At 45.0% G+C, this 22,587-nt stretch overlaps 21 non-coding genes across 21 annotated transcripts; 2 read left to right on the plus strand and 19 right to left on the minus strand.

Moving 5' to 3' along the window:
- Nucleotides 1-11,720: 11,720 nt before the first annotated feature.
- trnas-gcu lies at nucleotides 11,721-11,802 on the minus strand. Its single transcript has one exon. It is a non-coding gene; the product is annotated as a tRNA-Ser (tRNA).
- Nucleotides 11,803-12,606: 804 nt separating this feature from the next.
- Nucleotides 12,607-12,688, minus strand: trnas-gcu. The gene has a single exon. It is a non-coding gene; the product is annotated as a tRNA-Ser (tRNA).
- Nucleotides 12,689-12,796: 108 nt separating this feature from the next.
- On the plus strand, nucleotides 12,797-12,869 carry trnaa-agc. The gene has a single exon. It is a non-coding gene; the product is annotated as a tRNA-Ala (tRNA).
- Nucleotides 12,870-13,359: 490 nt separating this feature from the next.
- On the minus strand, nucleotides 13,360-13,441 carry trnas-gcu. Its single transcript has one exon. It is a non-coding gene; the product is annotated as a tRNA-Ser (tRNA).
- A 108-nt stretch (nucleotides 13,442-13,549) lies between these two features.
- On the plus strand, nucleotides 13,550-13,622 carry trnaa-agc. Its single transcript has one exon. It is a non-coding gene; the product is annotated as a tRNA-Ala (tRNA).
- Nucleotides 13,623-14,244: 622 nt separating this feature from the next.
- Nucleotides 14,245-14,326, minus strand: trnas-gcu. Its single transcript has one exon. It is a non-coding gene; the product is annotated as a tRNA-Ser (tRNA).
- A 959-nt stretch (nucleotides 14,327-15,285) lies between these two features.
- trnal-aag lies at nucleotides 15,286-15,367 on the minus strand. Its single transcript has one exon. It is a non-coding gene; the product is annotated as a tRNA-Leu (tRNA).
- A 255-nt stretch (nucleotides 15,368-15,622) lies between these two features.
- Nucleotides 15,623-15,704, minus strand: trnal-uag. The gene has a single exon. It is a non-coding gene; the product is annotated as a tRNA-Leu (tRNA).
- A 610-nt stretch (nucleotides 15,705-16,314) lies between these two features.
- trnal-aag lies at nucleotides 16,315-16,396 on the minus strand. Its single transcript has one exon. It is a non-coding gene; the product is annotated as a tRNA-Leu (tRNA).
- A 255-nt stretch (nucleotides 16,397-16,651) lies between these two features.
- On the minus strand, nucleotides 16,652-16,733 carry trnal-uag. Its single transcript has one exon. It is a non-coding gene; the product is annotated as a tRNA-Leu (tRNA).
- Nucleotides 16,734-17,343: 610 nt separating this feature from the next.
- trnal-aag lies at nucleotides 17,344-17,425 on the minus strand. The gene has a single exon. It is a non-coding gene; the product is annotated as a tRNA-Leu (tRNA).
- Nucleotides 17,426-17,680: 255 nt separating this feature from the next.
- Nucleotides 17,681-17,762, minus strand: trnal-uag. The gene has a single exon. It is a non-coding gene; the product is annotated as a tRNA-Leu (tRNA).
- A 610-nt stretch (nucleotides 17,763-18,372) lies between these two features.
- trnal-aag lies at nucleotides 18,373-18,454 on the minus strand. Its single transcript has one exon. It is a non-coding gene; the product is annotated as a tRNA-Leu (tRNA).
- A 255-nt stretch (nucleotides 18,455-18,709) lies between these two features.
- trnal-uag lies at nucleotides 18,710-18,791 on the minus strand. The gene has a single exon. It is a non-coding gene; the product is annotated as a tRNA-Leu (tRNA).
- A 610-nt stretch (nucleotides 18,792-19,401) lies between these two features.
- Nucleotides 19,402-19,483, minus strand: trnal-aag. Its single transcript has one exon. It is a non-coding gene; the product is annotated as a tRNA-Leu (tRNA).
- Nucleotides 19,484-19,738: 255 nt separating this feature from the next.
- trnal-uag lies at nucleotides 19,739-19,820 on the minus strand. The gene has a single exon. It is a non-coding gene; the product is annotated as a tRNA-Leu (tRNA).
- Nucleotides 19,821-20,430: 610 nt separating this feature from the next.
- Nucleotides 20,431-20,512, minus strand: trnal-aag. Its single transcript has one exon. It is a non-coding gene; the product is annotated as a tRNA-Leu (tRNA).
- A 255-nt stretch (nucleotides 20,513-20,767) lies between these two features.
- trnal-uag lies at nucleotides 20,768-20,849 on the minus strand. Its single transcript has one exon. It is a non-coding gene; the product is annotated as a tRNA-Leu (tRNA).
- Nucleotides 20,850-21,459: 610 nt separating this feature from the next.
- Nucleotides 21,460-21,541, minus strand: trnal-aag. The gene has a single exon. It is a non-coding gene; the product is annotated as a tRNA-Leu (tRNA).
- Nucleotides 21,542-21,796: 255 nt separating this feature from the next.
- trnal-uag lies at nucleotides 21,797-21,878 on the minus strand. The gene has a single exon. It is a non-coding gene; the product is annotated as a tRNA-Leu (tRNA).
- A 610-nt stretch (nucleotides 21,879-22,488) lies between these two features.
- Nucleotides 22,489-22,570, minus strand: trnal-aag. Its single transcript has one exon. It is a non-coding gene; the product is annotated as a tRNA-Leu (tRNA).
- Nucleotides 22,571-22,587: the final 17 nt, after the last annotated feature.

Genomic DNA, 22,587 nt, shown 5'->3' on the forward strand with positions numbered 1-22,587 from the left:
CTCCAGCATTGTTCCTAATCAGACTGCAGACACAACAGATGAGTTTGAACTCCTCCAAGAACAAGATAATGACAGATACCAGAAGGAATCAGACTGTACTGACACCAATAATGACGAGCCTCATTTATTCTCTCTTTCTCCCTCTTTTTAGGACGATCTTGCCATCTTTTCCTCCTCTTTTCTCCACTCATTTCTATAATTTGTATCATATCTTTCACTCTCACTCTATCTCTCTGTCAACGCGCAGACACTCTCTCTATTAGAACAAGGCATTGATAAGGAGCAAACTAATTCTCAGTGGAACTCTAACAATGCTTTACAACAATGTCATGCACCAGACACCAGAACTGATTCATTTTTCTTCCCTCAGTGTTAATCCCCCATGACCAAAATGTTAATTTTTGCAGCAGGGACAAAAAAAAGGAGCCGTATTGTTTCAGTGTCTCAACCACGACAGTTGAACTGAAGCCAAAACGTAGGGTATTAATTCTGCAAGACATTTTCATGATGACAGTTTCATTCACTTTGTCCTTCAGTTCATTTTGTAACTGTCATCAGGGGTTTAGTTCATCAAGGTCATTCAAAAGGTGACATGAGGAGCAAAGCAGAGTAGAACACGCAACAAATGCTGGGAGAGGAACTTTTAATAGTTTACGTCAGTTATTGAACAAGAAGCTGTAACCTACTGAAGATAGCACAAAGCATTTGTATGTGTCTTTGTGACTAGTTTGGCTGGGTTTAGGCCCAAAACCTTTGGTTTCAACCAGTGCTTCCCAATCTGTGTGGCGCGCTCGCCCGGGGGGACGTGGAGTAATGACAGAGGGGGCATATAAAAAAATATTCACCCCCCAAACAATGTGTGCATTTAGATCATAGACTGCATAAATAAAGGACATAGTATTCGTAACATCATCCATCTGTTCCTGAGAGCTGTTTTGAAGCCATATTCGTAATGTGGAACTCAACCAGTCAAAGTGTGACGTAAAGAGGCGGAGTTTGAGCCTTCTAGCCAACAGCTATGTGTTCCGCCTGTCAGTCAAGTCAGTCATGTCCTTAATTGGGCAAAAACTTGTAATCTTAATATCTTCTGAACCGTTGCGTTAGACCCCCCCCCCCCCCCCCCCCCCCCCCCCCCCCCCCCCCCCCCCCCATACAGGGTGTGCCGATAGAGAAATTAGCTGCGTAGACCGAAGACGTTTTTCGAACCAGTCTGTAAACATGTTTATTAATGCTGCAAAGATCGTCTTTTTTGAATTGGTGTGTATGTGGTTTCCAGTGTTTCTGCAGCCAGTCTCAAGTGGATTCTCGATGAATAGCAGTTTCTAACACTTCCGCATGGGCTTCATATTTTGAGACCGGAGGTTGCCACTCGATGTAGTTAAATGAGTGTGAAGTGTTGAGGCGAGCCTTTAGCCTTTTCACTAACAGCTACAACGTGCCCGCCTGTCAATCACATCAGCTGTGCCTCTAATTATTCAAAACTGGTAATCTGAATATACTCAAAACTAATACATATCAAACAAAATCAACCGCACGTTCAGTGCGAGATGATAGAGAAATTAGCTAATCAGACAAAATCTTTGTTTTGAGCCAGGCTGTAAACGTGTTTATCTCTGCTGTAGAGATTTGCTCTTTTAAGTAGGTGTGCATGTGACTTCTGGGGCTTCTTCAACCAACCTCAAGTGGACACTTGAGGAAGTGCAGTTTTTGGGTTGCTGCTTTGAATCGACTCGCATCTGGAGAGGCCCTCAAAAGACCATGATGAGAACTGTTTCATCTTGGCTCCTTTTTTGGGCCCTAAGTTTGAAGCTATAGTAACAGGGTTATGTGGGAGCTGTCCATTAAGCTCGCTTGAAGTATAATTAATTTACATTTTTCCTTCAAACTCCTCAACTGATGATTAGAGCCATGTCCAAAATCACGAGTGGTTGATTACTTCCATTGTTACTCATAGTAGATTGAGTGGAGTTGCAGTGCATACTTATCTGATGGATTCATTTCTTTCAGCATATCTTAAGGAGACAAATTGAGACTTGCACTAAAACTGTACATTATGAATCATAAAATCTTTACTGCATTTTTAAAGCTTCTGTTGTGAACACAGCATGTGATCAGACCAATTTAAAGAAGGTTGTGTGGGAGGAATCTTGTGCTGTACAGCTGTGCGAGGCAGAGACACAATGCTAATTAAGACAGTGTAACAAAAAATGAGTCAGTTAATTATATGGATGTTGTGCAGTGGCGATGCCTTGTAAAAGCTTAGGTTTGAAAACAATGCTCAAGTAGTGAAACAAAAGGTGCCATATGACAAACAGTGGTGTTAAAGAGACAGAACATAAATATTACAAAAAGTCAGTAAAGAGATGCAAACAACCAAACTTTGTTCTCCGTCTCAATAATGTGAAACTAACCAGAAGTGGTTTGATGCTCCAGACATTTCTTGCTGCATGTGTTTGTGAGTGTGGTTGTGTGGGAGACAGAAAAATAGATGACACAGATTGTTGCACAGTTCCTGAAAAAAATTGACATGCATAGTCCTCCCACATCTCCGTCTCCCTCTCTCTCTTTCCCTCCTTCTGTAAGCTTCTGTGTCGGTATCAGGGTATGAGTCTTAAACAATAGGGAGAGCAGATGTGGCCCAGAAAACATGGCAGAAATAGAGTTTGTTCTGTTCTTCACATACTGTATACAGTTGTTTTTCCCAGAGGCGGATGCCAGATTCTCAGAGTTAGAGACAGCTGGAGCTTTTGGAGCGGTGTGAGGTAGTCTCAAAATAGAGGAAGAGGTTCACATCATGCTGCACCGTTCATGTGTTTTGCTACATTACTCTTCCCGTAGTATCAGGAAGTGTTTGTAATAGTAGGTGATTATATTGTCAGACTGATTGTAGGACTAGGATTGTGTTGTTTGTTTATACTGTGTAAATTGTCTACAATCAACATGGTGTCAGATCAGCGGGGAACTAATGGATGTTTTCAGTAACAAGGTTTTAATGCGGAATGATTCAACACAAAATAATGTTTTTCAAAGTAAAAAAAGGCAAAAATATGATAAAATTATGGTCCCATGTTGTAGATATTATTATCATTATTACCTTGATTTTGTTGTCCACCACTAAAACCCTATTCATATGGGATTAGTATAACCAGGGGACTTCTGATGATTTGGAATAATTGCAGAGGACGACTGTGTTTTTAATCCCCTCAAATCATGTTTTTAATTTTATAAGATAAAAATTGTATTGTATATTAATTTGGGGCAGTCATGTCCCCTTAAGAAGGTATCTGTAACTTTATTTTGCTCCCTTTCCAGTCAAAAATGATGGAGGCTGCATTCAACATGGTAACAAAAGTTCTGACAGCATTGTAGGTGTATGAAGATTCAGCTGGATCATTTTACTAAACTGTATGGAGACGTGTTTACAGATAGAGCAAACTAAAATCCATCATAAGCTCCAGATGTGAAGAGTGAGTAGATGGATGACATGCTATGCAGCTTGCAGTAAGGAACTTTTCTACCTACAAATGAGTCAATGCTTTTTGTAGTGTTAACAGCATGTGTACATTAAGGTGAAGTCGCCTGAAAAATGTATATTTAGAATAGGTTATATACACATTTTTTTAAATTTCACAGTTAAACAGGACACACATCTCAAACATACATTATGTACATACATTGCATACTGGATATACACAAACAAGAAAAAAACTGCAAACAAAAGCTGAAGTAGCACAGGGGTGGGGGGCATCAATAAATACTAAATTTAAAGTGTAAATGAATGTTAATAGGGCTAATTATAAAACTTACCATAACAATCATAGTATCCACCCAACCATTATCTTGACCGCTTATCCCATTTGGAGTCATGGGGGGTTGGAGCCAATCCCAGCTGACTTTGGGTGGAAGATGGCCAACCTATCACAGGGCAAACATAGAAAGACAGACAACCATTCACGCACACACTGATACCTACGTGCAATTTAGAATGACCAATTAACCTGGTGAGCATGTTCTTGGACTGTGGGAGGAAGAAGGAGTACCCAGAAAGAACCCACGCATGCACAGGAGAACATGCAAACTCCACACAGAAAGGGACCAGCCCGACCGGGGACTCGAAGTAGGAACCTACTCTGTGAGGCAACAGTGCAACCCACTGCACCACGTGAAGCCCAATTATCATAGTAATAATATCATATTTACTCTGGTAAGGGGCTCAAAAAAGATCTAACATGTCAGAAAATAATTTAAAAAGAGCACAGTGCTTTATTTATTCTTGTTTGGCAACCACAAAATCAACTGTGCAGACATTTTATAACAGATATCTCGGACTAGTGAAAGCAGAAGGGGAAATGCAGGGGTTGGGCTCAATATAAACTGCTGTACTGTGTGGTAGCTAATGAACTTTATAAAACATTAAGTTATAAAGTTAGTAATGCCGGGTATGGATTATTGATGTTTACTGCCATTTGTGTTTGATATGATACTTTCACCTACATATTCAGTTTAACAGTTGAAGTGTTTCAAGTTGTTTATTTTAATATTGGCCATACAAAGTGAATGACATACAAACAGGAAACCAGTCCACCTCTGGGTGCCACAGAGAAGCAGTAGTGCTGTCACCCTCAACATGATGCTAACCCAGAGAAGACAGATACATATTTAGAATGAGAGAAATACAGAGAGGACCGAGAGTCAGGCAGGAAGAAAACTATCAATGACCTCAGTGACACAGGAAAGCACAGATGCTGCAGAAAGTGAAGAGAGACTGACCACATGATCAAGGACAGGAAAGAAGCTTCATAACAACTCATCATCCCTCCATAGATCCACAGCGTTCACTGTAGATCCACACACAGGCAGTTTTAACAGGTCTAGTTTCAGTTCATGGATGAAGGTAGGAAATGAGAACACATGGAATAGTAACAAAGAACCTTTGGCAACAAATTCAGCATTTGTTAAAGAAATATATTGCAAAATAGAGATGTACAAGAAACAAGTTCAACCCATGACATGAGCAATGCATGTCAGTGGACAAAAGTCAAGAGACAGATGAGATGGATGAGACAGACCCTCTCAATAAGTGTGGATCTGGTGGAGGACGTGATAGAAATAAGGAGGATGAGGAAAAGGAAAATAATTTCTAAAAAAATGAATCAGAAAAGTTCTGAAAAGGAACAGGCTGCTTCATTGGTCAATAGATTCATCAAGGTTTTTGACGGAAAAATGGAGGAATGAGAAGAAACAGAAGGTTAGGTTAGGTGCACTACCAACAGAAGCAAAACAACAGTGATGTTTTGATAAGCAGAGTTCAAACTGTTTACTGAATGGATGATGTGAGTTGCATCACAACTGAGAGGAGGAAGAGAAAAGCAGAAGGATGGAAAAAGGAAGATGAATGCTCTGTCTCTTATTCATTATTCTGTTTACCCCAACCCTTTCGGGGTTGTTCATCCAACCTTGAGTGATTGGGACACCTGCATGTGAAGGGACATGGCAATTTAGGTTATGTCGTGCACAAGCTGTACAACCTGAAAGTCAACGGCAATGTAAATCTGACTCATGAAAGACATCACATGTGACAAAGATAATAAAACATTCAAGAACAACTGCTGGAACAGCTGAAGCAGCTGCTACATAAGTTTAAGAGACACACTTACGTCAGGAATCAGTTCACCCACTGCTGGGCGCTGGGACAAGGCCTGATTGCACATGAATGTGCATCCAGGCCATGTGATTCATGTTGACTTTTCCAAAAATTACCTCTGCAAGTAAGGCCCAGAAATACAGGCAGTCCAATCCAAAGCAACACAGGAGTAAGAAGAAATATTACACACAGGTGTGGTTAGTGTGCGTAAAAGCTACTGCCTGGTGTCCTTCCTCACAGTGTCTCCCTTAAAACAAAAGCAGCCAACTTCATCTGGCAGCTCTTCTCACTTGTGCTTGATTACGTGTAGAGGTCATATCCAGAGGTCACTTTAACCATGAGTAGGAGGCCCAGTTGGTGACTGATTTAAGATTGAATAAAAGTGAAAGTGAACAAAACAGAGCTTAGCTGGGAAAAAGAGAAGTTTTGTGGAGATCATAGCCTTATGTTCCATTAGTGACAGGAATCAGACAGTTCAAAGCTCTAGTTAAAAATCAGGAATATAAGACACAGTCTATTATTGAAACCTGCCAGAGTGAAAACTTCCATAGCATTCAGAAATGTGCAGTTTCTATGCAGATGTGTAGCTTTTTCTAGTTGCATTAGGTGCTATGTCAACTAAGGTGTTTTTTTGTGCTTCGGGTGCTCACAACCTCAATTTAAGAGTGCTTGTCACCAGCGTTTACTGTTGCAAAGTTACGAAAGTCGTCCAGCAGCACTTCCACCTCACTAAGTAGTGATGGTTGGGTCTGTTTTAAAATGTCTGTATGCTTCATAATTGCTTTCATTCAATGGCATTTCAACAGGAAGCTGTAAAAACTATTGATATTAATTGCCTTATAACATTAGCAGCAGCTCTAAATTCAAAATTATACCTTGAAAAAATGAGTGTGATAACTCTTCACCTCCGTACAGACTTCCACCATTGTTGTCAACAAGGCTGATTTCAGAAGTCGTGCCCCCTTTTTGATTGTAATTGGTTGGTGATCAAGAAGTGACATTGATGCGCACGGGGGTGTTCCAAAATTTTAACTGTTTTTGTGCTGAGGACACTGAGTGCTGAAAATGCTGAATCACTTTGTGTTTGCTTAGAAAACAGGCGCTGCCAGTGCAAAAAAACAGCATCGGTGGACACAGCAAATTATTGCTGTGCTGCCAGCTACAAATACAGTACTGCAGCTAAGGTATATGTGATAGTTGTAGGGTACAGATGGACCCACTGCCCATGAATGATCCACTGAGACTTGCACCTCCCCCCTCCAATGGGAACTTGTTGTCTTAAATCCAAGAGTCTTTTATTCATTAAATGCACGATTATCGGAGAGAAAAGCATTACAAAGTGGTGTCACTACATTCTCTGCCTTGTTTTGTAATCAGCATTCTTCATGGAGCGCCACCTTCTGGGTAAAATACTGTAACACAATAAAACACCTCTCTCTACATTTCGTACTAGTGCATTAGTTTTACCAGTGTCTCGGACACAGCTCATTATTTAGATGAAGTCCAAGAGGCATTAATGTGTCTGATACACTGGATTCAGGCTTATTCACTGTGATATACATCTTGAAAGTTAAAGTTTAGTTCTGTGCCTTTCATTTTATGATTACAAGCTTGATCTTCTTTCCTTTTTTTTTCATTTGCAGAACTAAATACTTTGTATTCAGTTCCCTCAGTCTGTTTATGCCATGGCTCTGCTTCAAATTTAAGTCACCTGGAATATTCTGTTCTGAAAATAAACAGGAGGTTAACTTCTGGGACCTTGGAAGCCTGAAAGCACTGCTTACACTCTTCAACTCTATTGCATCTAATTATTCATAAATAGTTCAATCACATTTTTTTCAGCTACTTTCAGTGAGTAGTGACATGGAGAATGTAGACAGGTGGATACACGGCACAGGGTTTGGGAATTAAAACAAACCTTCCAAATTTAATTCTGTTAAGTTTGAATAAATTCAGCTCCATAACTCAGTTATTGTTTAACATGTCAAAACAATAGTCTTAAAATACAAACAAAAGAGTGAGTGTTTATTTACTAACAACAACTTTAATGATATGAGTGTGTGGGACTCCCTGTGACGTTAATGGACTGCCTACACCTAACACCCATGTGCCATTTACCAGTGTGCTGCTGACTCACTGGCAAAATGAAGCAGAATTTTTATGAACACTGCTTTTCTCCAGCAGTAATTCATACTGCATTCAACTCGGATACCACTTGAAAAAACCTCTTTCCAGTCGTTCCCTCTGCTACCAAAACAAATGTCAGATACATCAGGATTCCCTTCTCTTGTGCACTAAGCCAGCATGAGAATAATACTGCTTGTTTTCCCAACAAATGTCAGATATATCAAGAATTCTGCTCCCCAAACCTGAGTCACACAGGTGCATGTAGAGCTTATTGTGAATATCAATAGGGTATTATATAAATCCCACATCGCTTCCCTGAGATTGACAGGTCTCTAGGATGAAGCTTGTTGGGAGAGTGTGTGTCATGGGACGGCACTTGCTGTAAATGTTAAGGTGTGTGTGGGAGTGTTTGTGTGTCTGAAACAGGGACAATGATAGGGCATCACAGAGTGTTTACCTCTCTGTGTGTGTGTGTCTGTGTGGACATTTGTCTCTGTACTGATAACGTAATGTAATGTCACAGTTAGTATGTTGTCCATGTTAGTGTGTAGGTGAATTAGTGTGTGTACATGTAATAGGTGTGTGTTGGCAGAGCTAGTGGAGTTAATCTTGGTATAAAATCAGTTTACTGTTTCCACTGTAACACTTCAAAATCTCTATTACATAAGGGCCCTAATTCTAATAAATGAAGGCAGTGGAGCAAAGTTAAGGCATCAAATTTCAGTGGAGTCCCAAGCCAGGAGTTTCAAAGTAAGGTTGCTGGTCAGGACTCATAACAAAGTTTGGTCCAAATGAAGAACATCAAGTCACAAGAACGACTTTTTTTTTGTCAAGTTCATCAAATCCAATGTCGAGCCCAATGTGAAACCAGCAGGTCCCAAGTGAAGAACAATAAATCCCAAGTCAAGGTCTCAATACAGTTCAGAGAGTCACCAGTCAAAGCCAACAAGTCCTACATTGAGACAAACAAATCCCAGGTCAAGTCTGAATGCCTGAACAAGTCCTTGGTTTGTCTGCCAGTTGAGATGAACAATGACAAGTCAAGGCCAATGAGATTAAAGCAAGGCCAAACTTCTGCAAGGCCCGAACAGCTGATCAGAGCTCGGGCGAAGAAAACATATGTGTACTCTTTTACTGTAAGGCACTGCAAAACATGTAAATAGAGTGTACCCTTTCGGACAAATTCCACCAGATCTGTGTACTGTCCGTCTCAGATCTGTCACTGCACCGGATCAGATAGGTTTCTATTATAGTCACTGTCTTAGCTCCCACTTGACCAACTCTGTTGCGTTCCGTCTGCGTCTCTGATCTGGCAGGTCGGTGCCCTCCGGATCAGATACACAACACTTCTATTTTTGCGGGATGCCGGAGCAGGATGCATAAATCTTAACAGAGCAGATGAAGCGGGACAGGAAGTCAGGCACCAAAACAAAATGAAAACATCCGGTTAATTTTCAGAATAAAACACTCTGTGTTATCACCAGATCGTATTTCACTTAACTACAACAGCAAACTGTCATGATGAGCGGAGCCAGGCCTGGAGTCAACAGGTCAGAGGTTTTCAGAGGACCAGAAAGACAACATGGGTAAGGAGAGGAGGAGAATATTATTAATGCAGTAATTACCACGGAAGAACCTCCATCATGTGACTCCACTTGTCTGCGTTCTGAAAACACAACCATCGGCTATTGACGGACGAGAGAGCATGGAGCCAGACAGCAGTAGACCAGATATGGACCGAACAGTCTGATGTTACACTAACGTTTGTGTTTTGGTCACAGTTCCTTAAAACCAGCTAAATGACATGATAGAGATGATATGATATTTTTTTCTTTTGTTTTTTATAAAATGATCAAGGGTCCTTTATGCAGGGCATTATTCATCTGGAACCCTTGGTTTAAAAACACACTCACAGGCTTTTGTGCAAAAAGGTAACCGGTACTTGATCCACTTTGCAGTATTTCTTAGTTAGAAACTAAAAATTAGAAAAATCAATCAGTTATCTAATAACTGCCAAGGCATCTGTGCATCTATATCTGTAATATTAATGTAACATTCATGTTTTCCTCCTCAGTGAACACAACTTAGTACTCTCTTCTTTTAAAGCCGATGATGAATGGAATACATTTTTGGCTGGAGTTACAAAAAAAGCCTGTACTCGAAACTTAGAGCAAGTAAAGCTGTCTCAAAGGTCACCAAAGGGACATCTTTATCAGCCTAACAGTATTAGAATGACTCCAGGTCAGAAGCATTCGGAAGAGGAAAATACAAAGAAAGTGCCCACTTCCAAGGACGAGTGTCCTCAAATGCATTTGCATGATTTTCAATCTATTCTTCCTGTCAGATGGTCAAGTCAATAAACTGTTCCCAGCATACAAAATATATCACGAGGAGCTGTGGTTATTAAAATATAACAGCAGAAACCACACTTACTTTAACTCATTCTCCTCAATAAGAGAGAAATACAGCCAAGACTCAATTATTTATTCAGTGATACTCTATAAGTATCAAGTGGGTCTCTCTTAAGTACACTCTGTAAACCTGTGTCCTATCCACCATCTATTGGGAGCATACTCAAGTGGGTGAATGAGTTGTTTATTCTGGATTCACAACCAGAGTTGCCAGCACAATAAAAACGAAGGTTACAGTTGTTTATGGCAGAATTGTGACGAGAATAAGAATAACTGAATTTATGACACCTGGGAGAGGGGATGGGGCAGTGTTCTCATAAATTGGAGTGTAATTTGAGATAATGTGATATATGACTGCAAAACCAGCACAAAAATCAGACATTTGGTAAGCCAGGTGTAAAGTCTCAAAGTGGAATGCAACTGCATACATACATTTTGCACCCAATGTTGGGCTCAAACCCACGTTGTTGAGATTAAGAGTCTCATGCTCTACCGACTGAGCTGACCGGGCCACATATCTAGCAGATTTTCTGTTTCTTTTTTTTCACACATTTCCCTGTCAAAATCTTACAAGAGCATAAAAGCATTTCTATTGGAAAAGTAACCAGAAGTTGTAGTTTGCACATAGAGTTACAAACCCCTTGCAGTGACAGCCATTTGGAGGGCTATCAAGTCTGTTTTTGAGGACGCAGCAGACATTTGCTAAGCCAGGTGTAACGTCTTTAAGTGGAATAGTAATTGTTTCCTAACAATATGGAAAGTGCTCCAGATCATCCGTTGGCCTCCCTGAAGAAGCTGTGTTGTTGACATGCAAGCATAAACTGTGTGACAACGGCGAGGATGGGAAGGGAATTAGCTCAAACAGTAGAGCGCTCGCTTAGCATGCGAGAGGTAGCGGCATCAATACCCGCATTCTCCACAAGACTTTACTTTGCTCACCTCCCTGTTTAGAGGACGTTTTGTGGGGGAGCTGACACGATGGACAGAAGAAAAAACTGACCGAGTCAGGAAGGGGTTCTGACCGAGTCAGCGGGCTCATTGAAATGACGTTGCTCACACAACCAATGCAACATCGACGTGGCCTTGCATTTGAGTGAATACTTACACTTGTTCTTCTCCGGTCAACACTCATCCGCAAGGGTTTTGATGCTGGGCAGAAACGGGGGCCGTCTTGCTGGAGTGGCTGATTCCTCCATTCTTGGGATTCCAAATGAGATAGAAAGTGGGGAAGAAGATCTATTCAAGCTACAGCAGCTCCCGAGCAAGCGCAGCTGTGTGGTCAAGGGCAATTCACAGAGAGGGTCCAGCTCTGCAGTGAATCCAGTCCTGTTTTAGAATGGCAGAAGGGGCACGTGGTTGACTTTGTCCTGCTCTGTGCCAGCGAACGCCAGTGCCTCAAAGCTGCAGGTCTTTGGCAGAAGGCATTCGTGTTACAATACCACAAGAGTGGAAGGTGGTCCATGTCATCCCCAAAGCAGCCGTCGGCCTCACCGAACAAGCTGTGTTTTTGACACGCAAGCATAAAGTATTGGTGACAGCGACGAGGATGGGATTCGAACCCACGCGTGCAGAGCACAATGGATTAGCAGTCCATCGCCTTAACCACTCGGCCACCTCGTCAACGAGGGCTGGCATTTTGAGAGCAGAGTCAGTGGGTTTTCCATCAAAAGCAGGCAACCCTGAAGCTCACTGGGGTTTTGCCACAATGCCCGGTCACAGCTCACACAGGGGGAATTATCTCAAATGGTAGAGCACTCGCTTAGCATGCGAGAGGTAGCGGGATCAATGCCCGCATTCTCCATAATAATTTACTTTGCTCACCTCCCTGTTTAGAGGACATTTTGTGGGGGAGCTGACACGTTAGACAGAAGAAAATACTGTCCTTCAATTCAGGCAGGGGTTCTGTCCAAGTCATGGGGCTACTTGAAATGATGTTGCTCACTCAATGCAATATCGACGTTACCTTGCATTTGGGGGTAATACTTAACACTTGTTCTCCTCCGGTCAACACATATCCGCAAGGGTTTTGGTGCCGGGCAGTAACAGGGACCATCTTGCTGGAGTGGCTGTTTTTTCCCCCCTTCCTGGGATTCCAAATGAGATAGAAAGTGGGGGAAAAGATCTATCGAAGCCACAGCAGCTCCCGAGCAAGCGCAGCTGTGTGGTCAAGGGCAATTCACAGAGAGGGTCGAGCTCTGCAGTGAATCCAGTCCTGTTTTAGCATTACAGAAGGGGCACGTGGTTGACTTTTTCCTGCTCTGTGCCAGCCAACACCAGTGCCTCAAAGCTGCAGGTCTTTGGCAGAGGGCAGTCGTGTTACAATACCACAAGAGTGGAAGGTGGTCCATGTCATCCCCAAAGCAGCCGTCGGCCTCACCGAACAAGCTGTGTTTTAGACACTCAAGCATAAATTATGGGTGACAGCGACGAGGATGGGATTCGAACCCACGCGTGCAGAGCACAATGGATTAGCAGTCCATCGCCTTAACCACTCGGCCACCTCGTCAACGAGGGCTGGCATTTTGAGAGCAGAGTGAGTGGGTTTTCCATCAAAAGCAGGCAACCCTGAAGCTCACTGGGGTTTTGCCACATTGCCCGGTCACAGCTCACACAGGGGGAATTAGCTCAAATGGTAGAGCGCTCGCTTAGCATGTGAGAGGTAGCGGGATCAATGCCCGCATTCTCCATAATAATTTACTTTGCTCACCTCCCTGTTTAGAGGACGTTTTGTGGGGGAGCTGACACGATGGACAGAAGAAAATATTAACACACAAGGGTTTTGATGCCGGGCAGTAGCGGGCACTGTCTTGCTGGAGTGGCTGGTTTTTCCCCCCTTCCTGGGATTCCAAATGAGATAGAAAGTGGGGGAAATGATCTATCGAAGCCACAGCAGCTCCCGAGCAAGCGCAGCTGTGTGGTCAAGGGCAATTCACAGAGAGGGTCCAGCTCTGCAGTGAATCCAGTCCTGTTTTAGCATTACAGAAGGGGCACTCGGTTGACTTTTTCCTGCTCTGTGCCAGCCAACGCCAGTGCCTCAAAGCTGCAAGTCTTTGGCAGAGGGCAGTCGTGTTACAATACCACAAGAGTGGAAGGTGGTCCATGTCATCCCCAAAGCAGCCGTCGGCCTCACCGAACAAGCTGTGTTTTAGACACTCAAGCATAAATTATGGGTGACAGCGACGAGGATGGGATTCGAACCCACGCGTGCAGAGCACAATGGATTAGCAGTCCATCGCCTTAACCACTCGGCCACCTCGTCAACGAGGGCTGGCATTTTGAGAGCAGAGTGAGTGGGTTTTCCATCAAAAGCAGGCAACCCTGAAGCTCACTGGGGTTTTGCCACATTGCCCGGTCACAGCTCACACAGGGGGAATTAGCTCAAATGGTAGAGCGCTCGCTTAGCATGCGAGAGGTAGTGGGATCAATGCCCGCATTCTCCATAATAATTTACTTTGCTCACCTCCCTGTTTAGAGGACGTTTTGTGGGGGAGCTGACACGTTAGACAGAAGAAAATACTGTCCTTCAATTCAGGCAGGGGTTCTGTCCAAGTCATGGGGCTCCTTGAAATGATGTTGCTCACTCAATGCAATATCGACGTTACCTTGCATTTGGGGATAATACTTACACTTGTTCTCCTCCGGTCAACACATATCCGCAAGGGTTTTGGTGCCGGGCAGTAACAGGGACCATCTTGCTGGAGTGGCTGTTTTTTCCCCCCTTCCTGGGATTCCAAATGAGATAGAAAGTGGGGGAAAAGATCTATCGAAGCCACAGCAGCTCCCGAGCAAGCGCAGCTGTGTGGTCAAGGGCAATTCACAGTGAGGGTCCAGCTCTGCAGTGAATCCAGTCCTGTTTTAGCATTACAGAAGGGGCACGTGGTTGACTTTTTCCTGCTCTGTGCCAGCCAACGCCAGTGCCTCAAAGCTGCAGGTCTTTGGCAGAGGGCAGTCGTGTTACAATACCACAAGAGTGGAAGGTGGTCCATGTCATCCCCAAAGCAGCCGTCGGCCTCACCGAACAAGCTGTGTTTTAGACACGCAAGCATAAAGTATGGGTGACAGCGACGAGGATGGGATTCGAACCCACGCGTGCAGAGCACAATGGATTAGCAGTCCATCGCCTTAACCACTCGGCCACCTCGTCAACGAGGGCTGGCATTTTGAGAGCAGAGTGAGTGGGTTTTCCATCAAAAGCAGGCAACCCTGAAGCTCACTGGGGTTTTGCCACATTGCCCGGTCACAGCTCACACAGGGGGAATTAGCTCAAATGGTAGAGCGCTCGCTTAGCATGTGAGACGTAGCGGGATCAATGCCCGCATTCTTCATAATACTTTACTTTGCTCATCTCCAATGTTTAGAGGACGTTTTGTGGGGGAGCTGACACATTAGACAGAAGAAAATCCAGTCCTTCAATTCAGGCAGGGGTTCTGACCAAGTCATGGGGCTCCTTGAAATGATTTTGCTCACTCAATGCAATATCGACGTTACCTTGCATTTGGGGGTAATACTTAACACTTGTTCTCCTCCGGTCAAGACACATATCCGCAAGGGTTTTGGTGCCGGGCAGTAACGGGCACTGTCTTGCTGGAGTGGCTGGTTTTTCCCCCCTTCCTGGGATTCCAAATGAGATAGAAAGTGGGGGAAAAGATCTATCGAAGCCATCGACCTCTGGGTTATGGGCCCAGCACGCTTCAGCTGCGCCACTCTGCTCGCTGGATCATGCTTTTAGGCTTGTAACTGTGTGGATTTCTTTTCCGTTGAAATGATAAACAACCACGCTTTTTCCAATTTCATGTCTCATTTTGTCCTTGGGCTCATGAAGTTGCAACATATACATTCAAAGAATGATCACATGAAACTAACCTGCAAATGCTCACCTCTTCTTACTTGGTCCTTATAAACATCAAAGAAGATTGCTATTGGCTCCAACAGTGATCAATACTATAAGGTTACACTGATGAGTTACAAAAGGTAATTACATTTCAGGATTGCGGAAAAGTCCAAGTGTTGGCCTTCATAAAACACACTTGATCATACTGAGAGAGCAACACTGGGCAAACTTTTGACAGGCCTTCTCCTTAGGGGAAAGCTGTTGTTGGCTTATGGCAGTGGTGGGATTTGAACCCACGCCTCCTGAGAGACTGGAGCCTTAATCCAGCGCCTTAGACCACTCGGCCACACTACCTTGCAGTGCTCAGCACTAGTGAGGGGCGGCCGTCGCGCAGGGCTATCTTAGGGCTATCTTTTATCAAATAGCTGGCATTTGGAGGTTGCGTCAACAGCACTGGCAATTCTGCCCTGTCGTCAGCAAAACACAACGGCTCTTCTGTAGGCCGTTAGTGTCATTGCACCACATCTATCCAGCCCACTACACTTGATGTTGCTAAGAGGGCAAAGTCGTGACGGGCAATCACATGTGGAGACAGCAATGGTCGGCAAATGGCAGTGGTGGGATTTGAACCCACGCCTCCTGAGAGACTGGAGCCTAAATCCAGCGCCTTAGACCACTCGGCCACACTACCCTGCTGTGCACACATCCAGTTTCGGAGGGCCCATGGGCTGGGTATCATGAGATGTTTCATCAATTAGCTGGAATATCCAGGTTGTGGCAGCAGCACTTGCAAAAAGCAATGGCTTCCCACTCAAAGTGGAGGCCTACTGCACAGTTAGCAGAGGATGGTTTCGATCCATCGACCTCTGGGTTATGGGCCCAGCACGCTTCCGCTGCGCCACTCTGCTCGCTGGATCATGCTTTTAGGCTTGTAACTGTGTGGATTTCTTTTCCGTTGAAATGATAAACAACCACGCTTTTTCCAATTTCATGTCTCATTTTGTCCTTGGGCTCATGAAGTTGCAACATATACATTCAAAGAATGATCACATGAAACTAACCTGCAAATGCTCACCTCTTCTTACTTGGTCCTTATAAACATCAAAGAAGATTGCTATTGGCTCCAACAGTGATCAATACTATAAGGTTACACTGATGAGTTACAAAAGGTAATTACATTTCAGGATTGCGGAAAAGTCCAAGTGTTGGCCTTCATAACACACACTTGATCATACTGAGAGAGCAACACTGGGCAAACTTTTGACAGGCCTTCTCCTTAGGGGAAAGCTGTTGTTGGCTTATGGCAGTGGTGGGATTTGAACCCACGCCTCCTGAGAGACTGGAGCCTTAATCCAGCGCCTTAGACCACTCGGCCACACTACCTTGCAGTGCTCAGCACTAGTGAGGGGCGGCCGTCGCGCAGGGCTATCTTAGGGCTATCTTTTATCAAATAGCTGGCATTTGGAGGTTGCGTCAACAGCACTGGCAATTCTGCCCTGTCGTCAGCAAAACACAACGGCTCTTCTGTAGGCCGTTAGTGTCATTGCACCACATCTATCCAGCCCACTACACTTGATGTTGCTAAGAGGGCAAAGTCGTGACGGGCAATCACATGTGGAGACAGCAATGGTCGGCAAATGGCAGTGGTGGGATTTGAACCCACGCCTCCTGAGAGACTGGAGCCTAAATCCAGCGCCTTAGACCACTCGGCCACACTACCCTGCTGTGCACACATCCAGTTTCGGAGGGCCCATGGGCTGGGTATCATGAGATGTTTCATCAATTAGCTGGAATATCCAGGTTGTGGCAGCAGCACTTGCAAAAAGCAATGGCTTCCCACTCAAAGTGGAGGCCTACTGCACAGTTAGCAGAGGATGGTTTCGATCCATCGACCTCTGGGTTATGGGCCCAGCACGCTTCCGCTGCGCCACTCTGCTCGCTGGATCATGCTTTTAGGCTTGTAACTGTGTGGATTTCTTTTCCGTTGAAATGATAAACAACCACGCTTTTTCCAATTTCATGTCTCATTTTGTCCTTGGGCTCATGAAGTTGCAACATATACATTCAAAGAATGATCACATGAAACTAACCTGCAAATGCTCACCTCTTCTTACTTGGTCCTTATAAACATCAAAGAAGATTGCTATTGGCTCCAACAGTGATCAATACTATAAGGTTACACTGATGAGTTACAAAAGGTAATTACATTTCAGGATTGCGGAAAAGTCCAAGTGTTGGCCTTCATAACACACACTTGATCATACTGAGAGAGCAACACTGGGCAAACTTTTGACAGGCCTTCTCCTTAGGGGAAAGCTGTTGTTGGCTTATGGCAGTGGTGGGATTTGAACCCACGCCTCCTGAGAGACTGGAGCCTTAATCCAGCGCCTTAGACCACTCGGCCACACTACCTTGCAGTGCTCAGCACTAGTGAGGGGCGGCCGTCGCGCAGGGCTATCTTAGGGCTATCTTTTATCAAATAGCTGGCATTTGGAGGTTGCGTCAACAGCACTGGCAATTCTGCCCTGTCGTCAGCAAAACACAACGGCTCTTCTGTAGGCCGTTAGTGTCATTGCACCACATCTATCCAGCCCACTACACTTGATGTTGCTAAGAGGGCAAAGTCGTGACGGGCAATCACATGTGGAGACAGCAATGGTCGGCAAATGGCAGTGGTGGGATTTGAACCCACGCCTCCTGAGAGACTGGAGCCTAAATCCAGCGCCTTAGACCACTCGGCCACACTACCCTGCTGTGCACACATCCAGTTTCGGAGGGCCCATGGGCTGGGTATCATGAGATGTTTCATCAATTAGCTGGAATATCCAGGTTGTGGCAGCAGCACTTGCAAAAAGCAATGGCTTCCCACTCAAAGTGGAGGCCTACTGCACAGTTAGCAGAGGATGGTTTCGATCCATCGACCTCTGGGTTATGGGCCCAGCACGCTTCCGCTGCGCCACTCTGCTCGCTGGATCATGCTTTTAGGCTTGTAACTGTGTGGATTTCTTTTCCGTTGAAATGATAAACAACCACGCTTTTTCCAATTTCATGTCTCATTTTGTCCTTGGGCTCATGAAGTTGCAACATATACATTCAAAGAATGATCACATGAAACTAACCTGCAAATGCTCACCTCTTCTTACTTGGTCCTTATAAACATCAAAGAAGATTGCTATTGGCTCCAACAGTGATCAATACTATAAGGTTACACTGATGAGTTACAAAAGGTAATTACATTTCAGGATTGCGGAAAAGTCCAAGTGTTGGCCTTCATAACACACACTTGATCATACTGAGAGAGCAACACTGGGCAAACTTTTGACAGGCCTTCTCCTTAGGGGAAAGCTGTTGTTGGCTTATGGCAGTGGTGGGATTTGAACCCACGCCTCCTGAGAGACTGGAGCCTTAATCCAGCGCCTTAGACCACTCGGCCACACTACCTTGCAGTGCTCAGCACTAGTGAGGGGCGGCCGTCGCGCAGGGCTATCTTAGGGCTATCTTTTATCAAATAGCTGGCATTTGGAGGTTGCGTCAACAGCACTGGCAATTCTGCCCTGTCGTCAGCAAAACACAACGGCTCTTCTGTAGGCCGTTAGTGTCATTGCACCACATCTATCCAGCCCACTACACTTGATGTTGCTAAGAGGGCAAAGTCGTGACGGGCAATCACATGTGGAGACAGCAATGGTCGGCAAATGGCAGTGGTGGGATTTGAACCCACGCCTCCTGAGAGACTGGAGCCTAAATCCAGCGCCTTAGACCACTCGGCCACACTACCCTGCTGTGCACACATCCAGTTTCGGAGGGCCCATGGGCTGGGTATCATGAGATGTTTCATCAATTAGCTGGAATATCCAGGTTGTGGCAGCAGCACTTGCAAAAAGCAATGGCTTCCCACTCAAAGTGGAGGCCTACTGCACAGTTAGCAGAGGATGGTTTCGATCCATCGACCTCTGGGTTATGGGCCCAGCACGCTTCCGCTGCGCCACTCTGCTCGCTGGATCATGCTTTTAGGCTTGTAACTGTGTGGATTTATTTTCCGTTGAAATGATAAACAACCACGCTTTTTCCAATTTCATGTCTCATTTTGTCCTTGGGCTCATGAAGTTGCAACATATACATTCAAAGAATGATCACATGAAACTAACCTGCAAATGCTCACCTCTTCTTACTTGGTCCTTATAAACATCAAAGAAGATTGCTATTGGCTCCAACAGTGATCAATACTATAAGGTTACACTGATGAGTTACAAAAGGTAATTACATTTCAGGATTGCGGAAAAGTCCAAGTGTTGGCCTTCATAACACACACTTGATCATACTGAGAGAGCAACACTGGGCAAACTTTTGACAGGCCTTCTCCTTAGGGGAAAGCTGTTGTTGGCTTATGGCAGTGGTGGGATTTGAACCCACGCCTCCTGAGAGACTGGAGCCTTAATCCAGCGCCTTAGACCACTCGGCCACACTACCTTGCAGTGCTCAGCACTAGTGAGGGGCGGCCGTCGCGCAGGGCTATCTTAGGGCTATCTTTTATCAAATAGCTGGCATTTGGAGGTTGCGTCAACAGCACTGGCAATTCTGCCCTGTCGTCAGCAAAACACAACGGCTCTTCTGTAGGCCGTTAGTGTCATTGCACCACATCTATCCAGCCCACTACACTTGATGTTGCTAAGAGGGCAAAGTCGTGACGGGCAATCACATGTGGAGACAGCAATGGTCGGCAAATGGCAGTGGTGGGATTTGAACCCACGCCTCCTGAGAGACTGGAGCCTAAATCCAGCGCCTTAGACCACTCGGCCACACTACCCTGCTGTGCACACATCCAGTTTCGGAGGGCCCATGGGCTGGGTATCATGAGATGTTTCATCAATTAGCTGGAATATCCAGGTTGTGGCAGCAGCACTTGCAAAAAGCAATGGCTTCCCACTCAAAGTGGAGGCCTACTGCACAGTTAGCAGAGGATGGTTTCGATCCATCGACCTCTGGGTTATGGGCCCAGCACGCTTCCGCTGCGCCACTCTGCTCGCTGGATCATGCTTTTAGGCTTGTAACTGTGTGGATTTCTTTTCCGTTGAAATGATAAACAACCACGCCTTTTCCAATTCCATGTCTCATTTTGTCCTTGGGCTCATGAAGTTGCAACATATACATTCAAAGAATGATCACATGAAACTAACCTGCAAATGCTCACCTCTTCTTACTTGGTCCTTATAAACATCAAAGAAGATTGCTATTGGCTCCAACAGTGATCAATACTATAAGGTTACACTGATGAGTTACAAAAGGTAATTACATTTCAGGATTGCGGAAAAGTCCAAGTGTTGGCCTTCATAACACACACTTGATCATACTGAGAGAGCAACACTGGGCAAACTTTTGACAGGCCTTCTCCTTAGGGGAAAGCTGTTGTTGGCTTATGGCAGTGGTGGGATTTGAACCCACGCCTCCTGAGAGACTGGAGCCTTAATCCAGCGCCTTAGACCACTCGGCCACACTACCTTGCAGTGCTCAGCACTAGTGAGGGGCGGCCGTCGCGCAGGGCTATCTTAGGGCTATCTTTTATCAAATAGCTGGCATTTGGAGGTTGCGTCAACAGCACTGGCAATTCTGCCCTGTCGTCAGCAAAACACAACGGCTCTTCTGTAGGCCGTTAGTGTCATTGCACCACATCTATCCAGCCCACTACACTTGATGTTGCTAAGAGGGCAAAGTCGTGACGGGCAATCACATGTGGAGACAGCAATGGTCGGCAAATGGCAGTGGTGGGATTTGAACCCACGCCTCCTGAGAGACTGGAGCCTAAATCCAGCGCCTTAGACCACTCGGCCACACTACCCTGCTGTGCACACATCCAGTTTCGGAGGGCCCATGGGCTGGGTATCATGAGATGTTTCATCAATTAGCTGGAATATCCAGGTTGTGGCAGCAGCACTTGCAAAAAGCAATGGCTTCCCACTCAAAGTGGAGGCCTACTGCACAGTTAGCAGAGGATGGTTTCGATCCATCGACCTCTGGGTTATGGGCCCAGCACGCTTCCGCTGCGCCACTCTGCTCGCTGGATCATGCTTTTAGGCTTGTAACTGTGTGGATTTCTTTTCCGTTGAAATGATAAACAACCACGCCTTTTCCAATTCCATGTCTCATTTTGTCCTTGGGCTCATGAAGTTGCAACATATACATTCAAAGAATGATCACATGAAACTAACCTGCAAATGCTCACCTCTTCTTACTTGGTCCTTATAAACATCAAAGAAGATTGCTATTGGCTCCAACAGTGATCAATACTATAAGGTTACACTGATGAGTTACAAAAGGTAATTACATTTCAGGATTGCGGAAAAGTCCAAGTGTTGGCCTTCATAACACACACTTGATCATACTGAGAGAGCAACACTGGGCAAACTTTTGACAGGCCTTCTCCTTAGGGGAAAGCTGTTGTTGGCTTATGGCAGTGGTGGGATTTGAACCCACGCCTCCTGAGAGACTGGAGCCTTAATCCAGCGCCTTAGACCACTCGGCCACACTACCTTGCAGTGCTCAGCACTAGTGAGGGGCGGCCGTCGCGCAGGGCTATCTTAGGGCTATCTTTTATCAAATAGCTGGCATTTGGAGGTTGCGTCAACAGCACTGGCAATTCTGCCCTGTCGTCAGCAAAACACAACGGCTCTTCTGTAGGCCGTTAGTGTCATTGCACCACATCTATCCAGCCCACTACACTTGATGTTGCTAAGAGGGCAAAGTCGTGACGGGCAATCACATGTGGAGACAGCAATGGTCGGCAAATGGCAGTGGTGGGATTTGAACCCACGCCTCCTGAGAGACTGGAGCCTAAATCCAGCGCCTTAGACCACTCGGCCACACTACCCTGCTGTGCACACATCCAGTTTCGGAGGGCCCATGGGCTGGGTATCATGAGATGTTTCATCAATTAGCTGGAATATCCAGGTTGTGGCAGCAGCACTTGCAAAAAGCAATGGCTTCCCACTCAAAGTGGAGGCCTACTGCACAGTTAGCAGAGGATGGTTTCGATCCATCGACCTCTGGGTTATGGGCCCAGCACGCTTCCGCTGCGCCACTCTGCTCGCTGGATCATGCTTTTAGGCTTGTAACTGTGTGGATTTCTTTTCCGTTGAAATGATAAACAACCACGCCTTTTCCAATTCCATGTCTCATTTTGTCCTTGGGCTCATGAAGTTGCAACATATACATTCAAAGAATGATCACATGAAACTAACCTGCAAATGCTCACCTCTTCTTACTTGGTCCTTATAAACATCAAAGAAGATTGCTATTGGCTCCAACAGTGATCAATACTATAAGGTTACACTGATGAGTTACAAAAGGTAATTACATTTCAGGATTGCGGAAGAGTCCAAGTGTTGGCCTTCATAACACACACTTGATCATACTGAGAGAGCAACACTGGGCAAACTTTTGACAGGCCTTCTCCTTAGGGGAAAGCTGTTGTTGGCTTATGGCAGTGGTGGGATTTGAACCCACGCCTCCTGAGAGACTGGAGCCTTAATCCAGCGCCTTAGACCACTCGGCCACACTACCTTGCAGTGCTCAGCACT

Source organism: Notolabrus celidotus, chromosome 8 (assembly GCF_009762535.1).
Source record: "Notolabrus celidotus isolate fNotCel1 chromosome 8, fNotCel1.pri, whole genome shotgun sequence".
Lineage (NCBI taxonomy): Eukaryota > Metazoa > Chordata > Actinopteri > Labriformes > Labridae > Notolabrus > Notolabrus celidotus.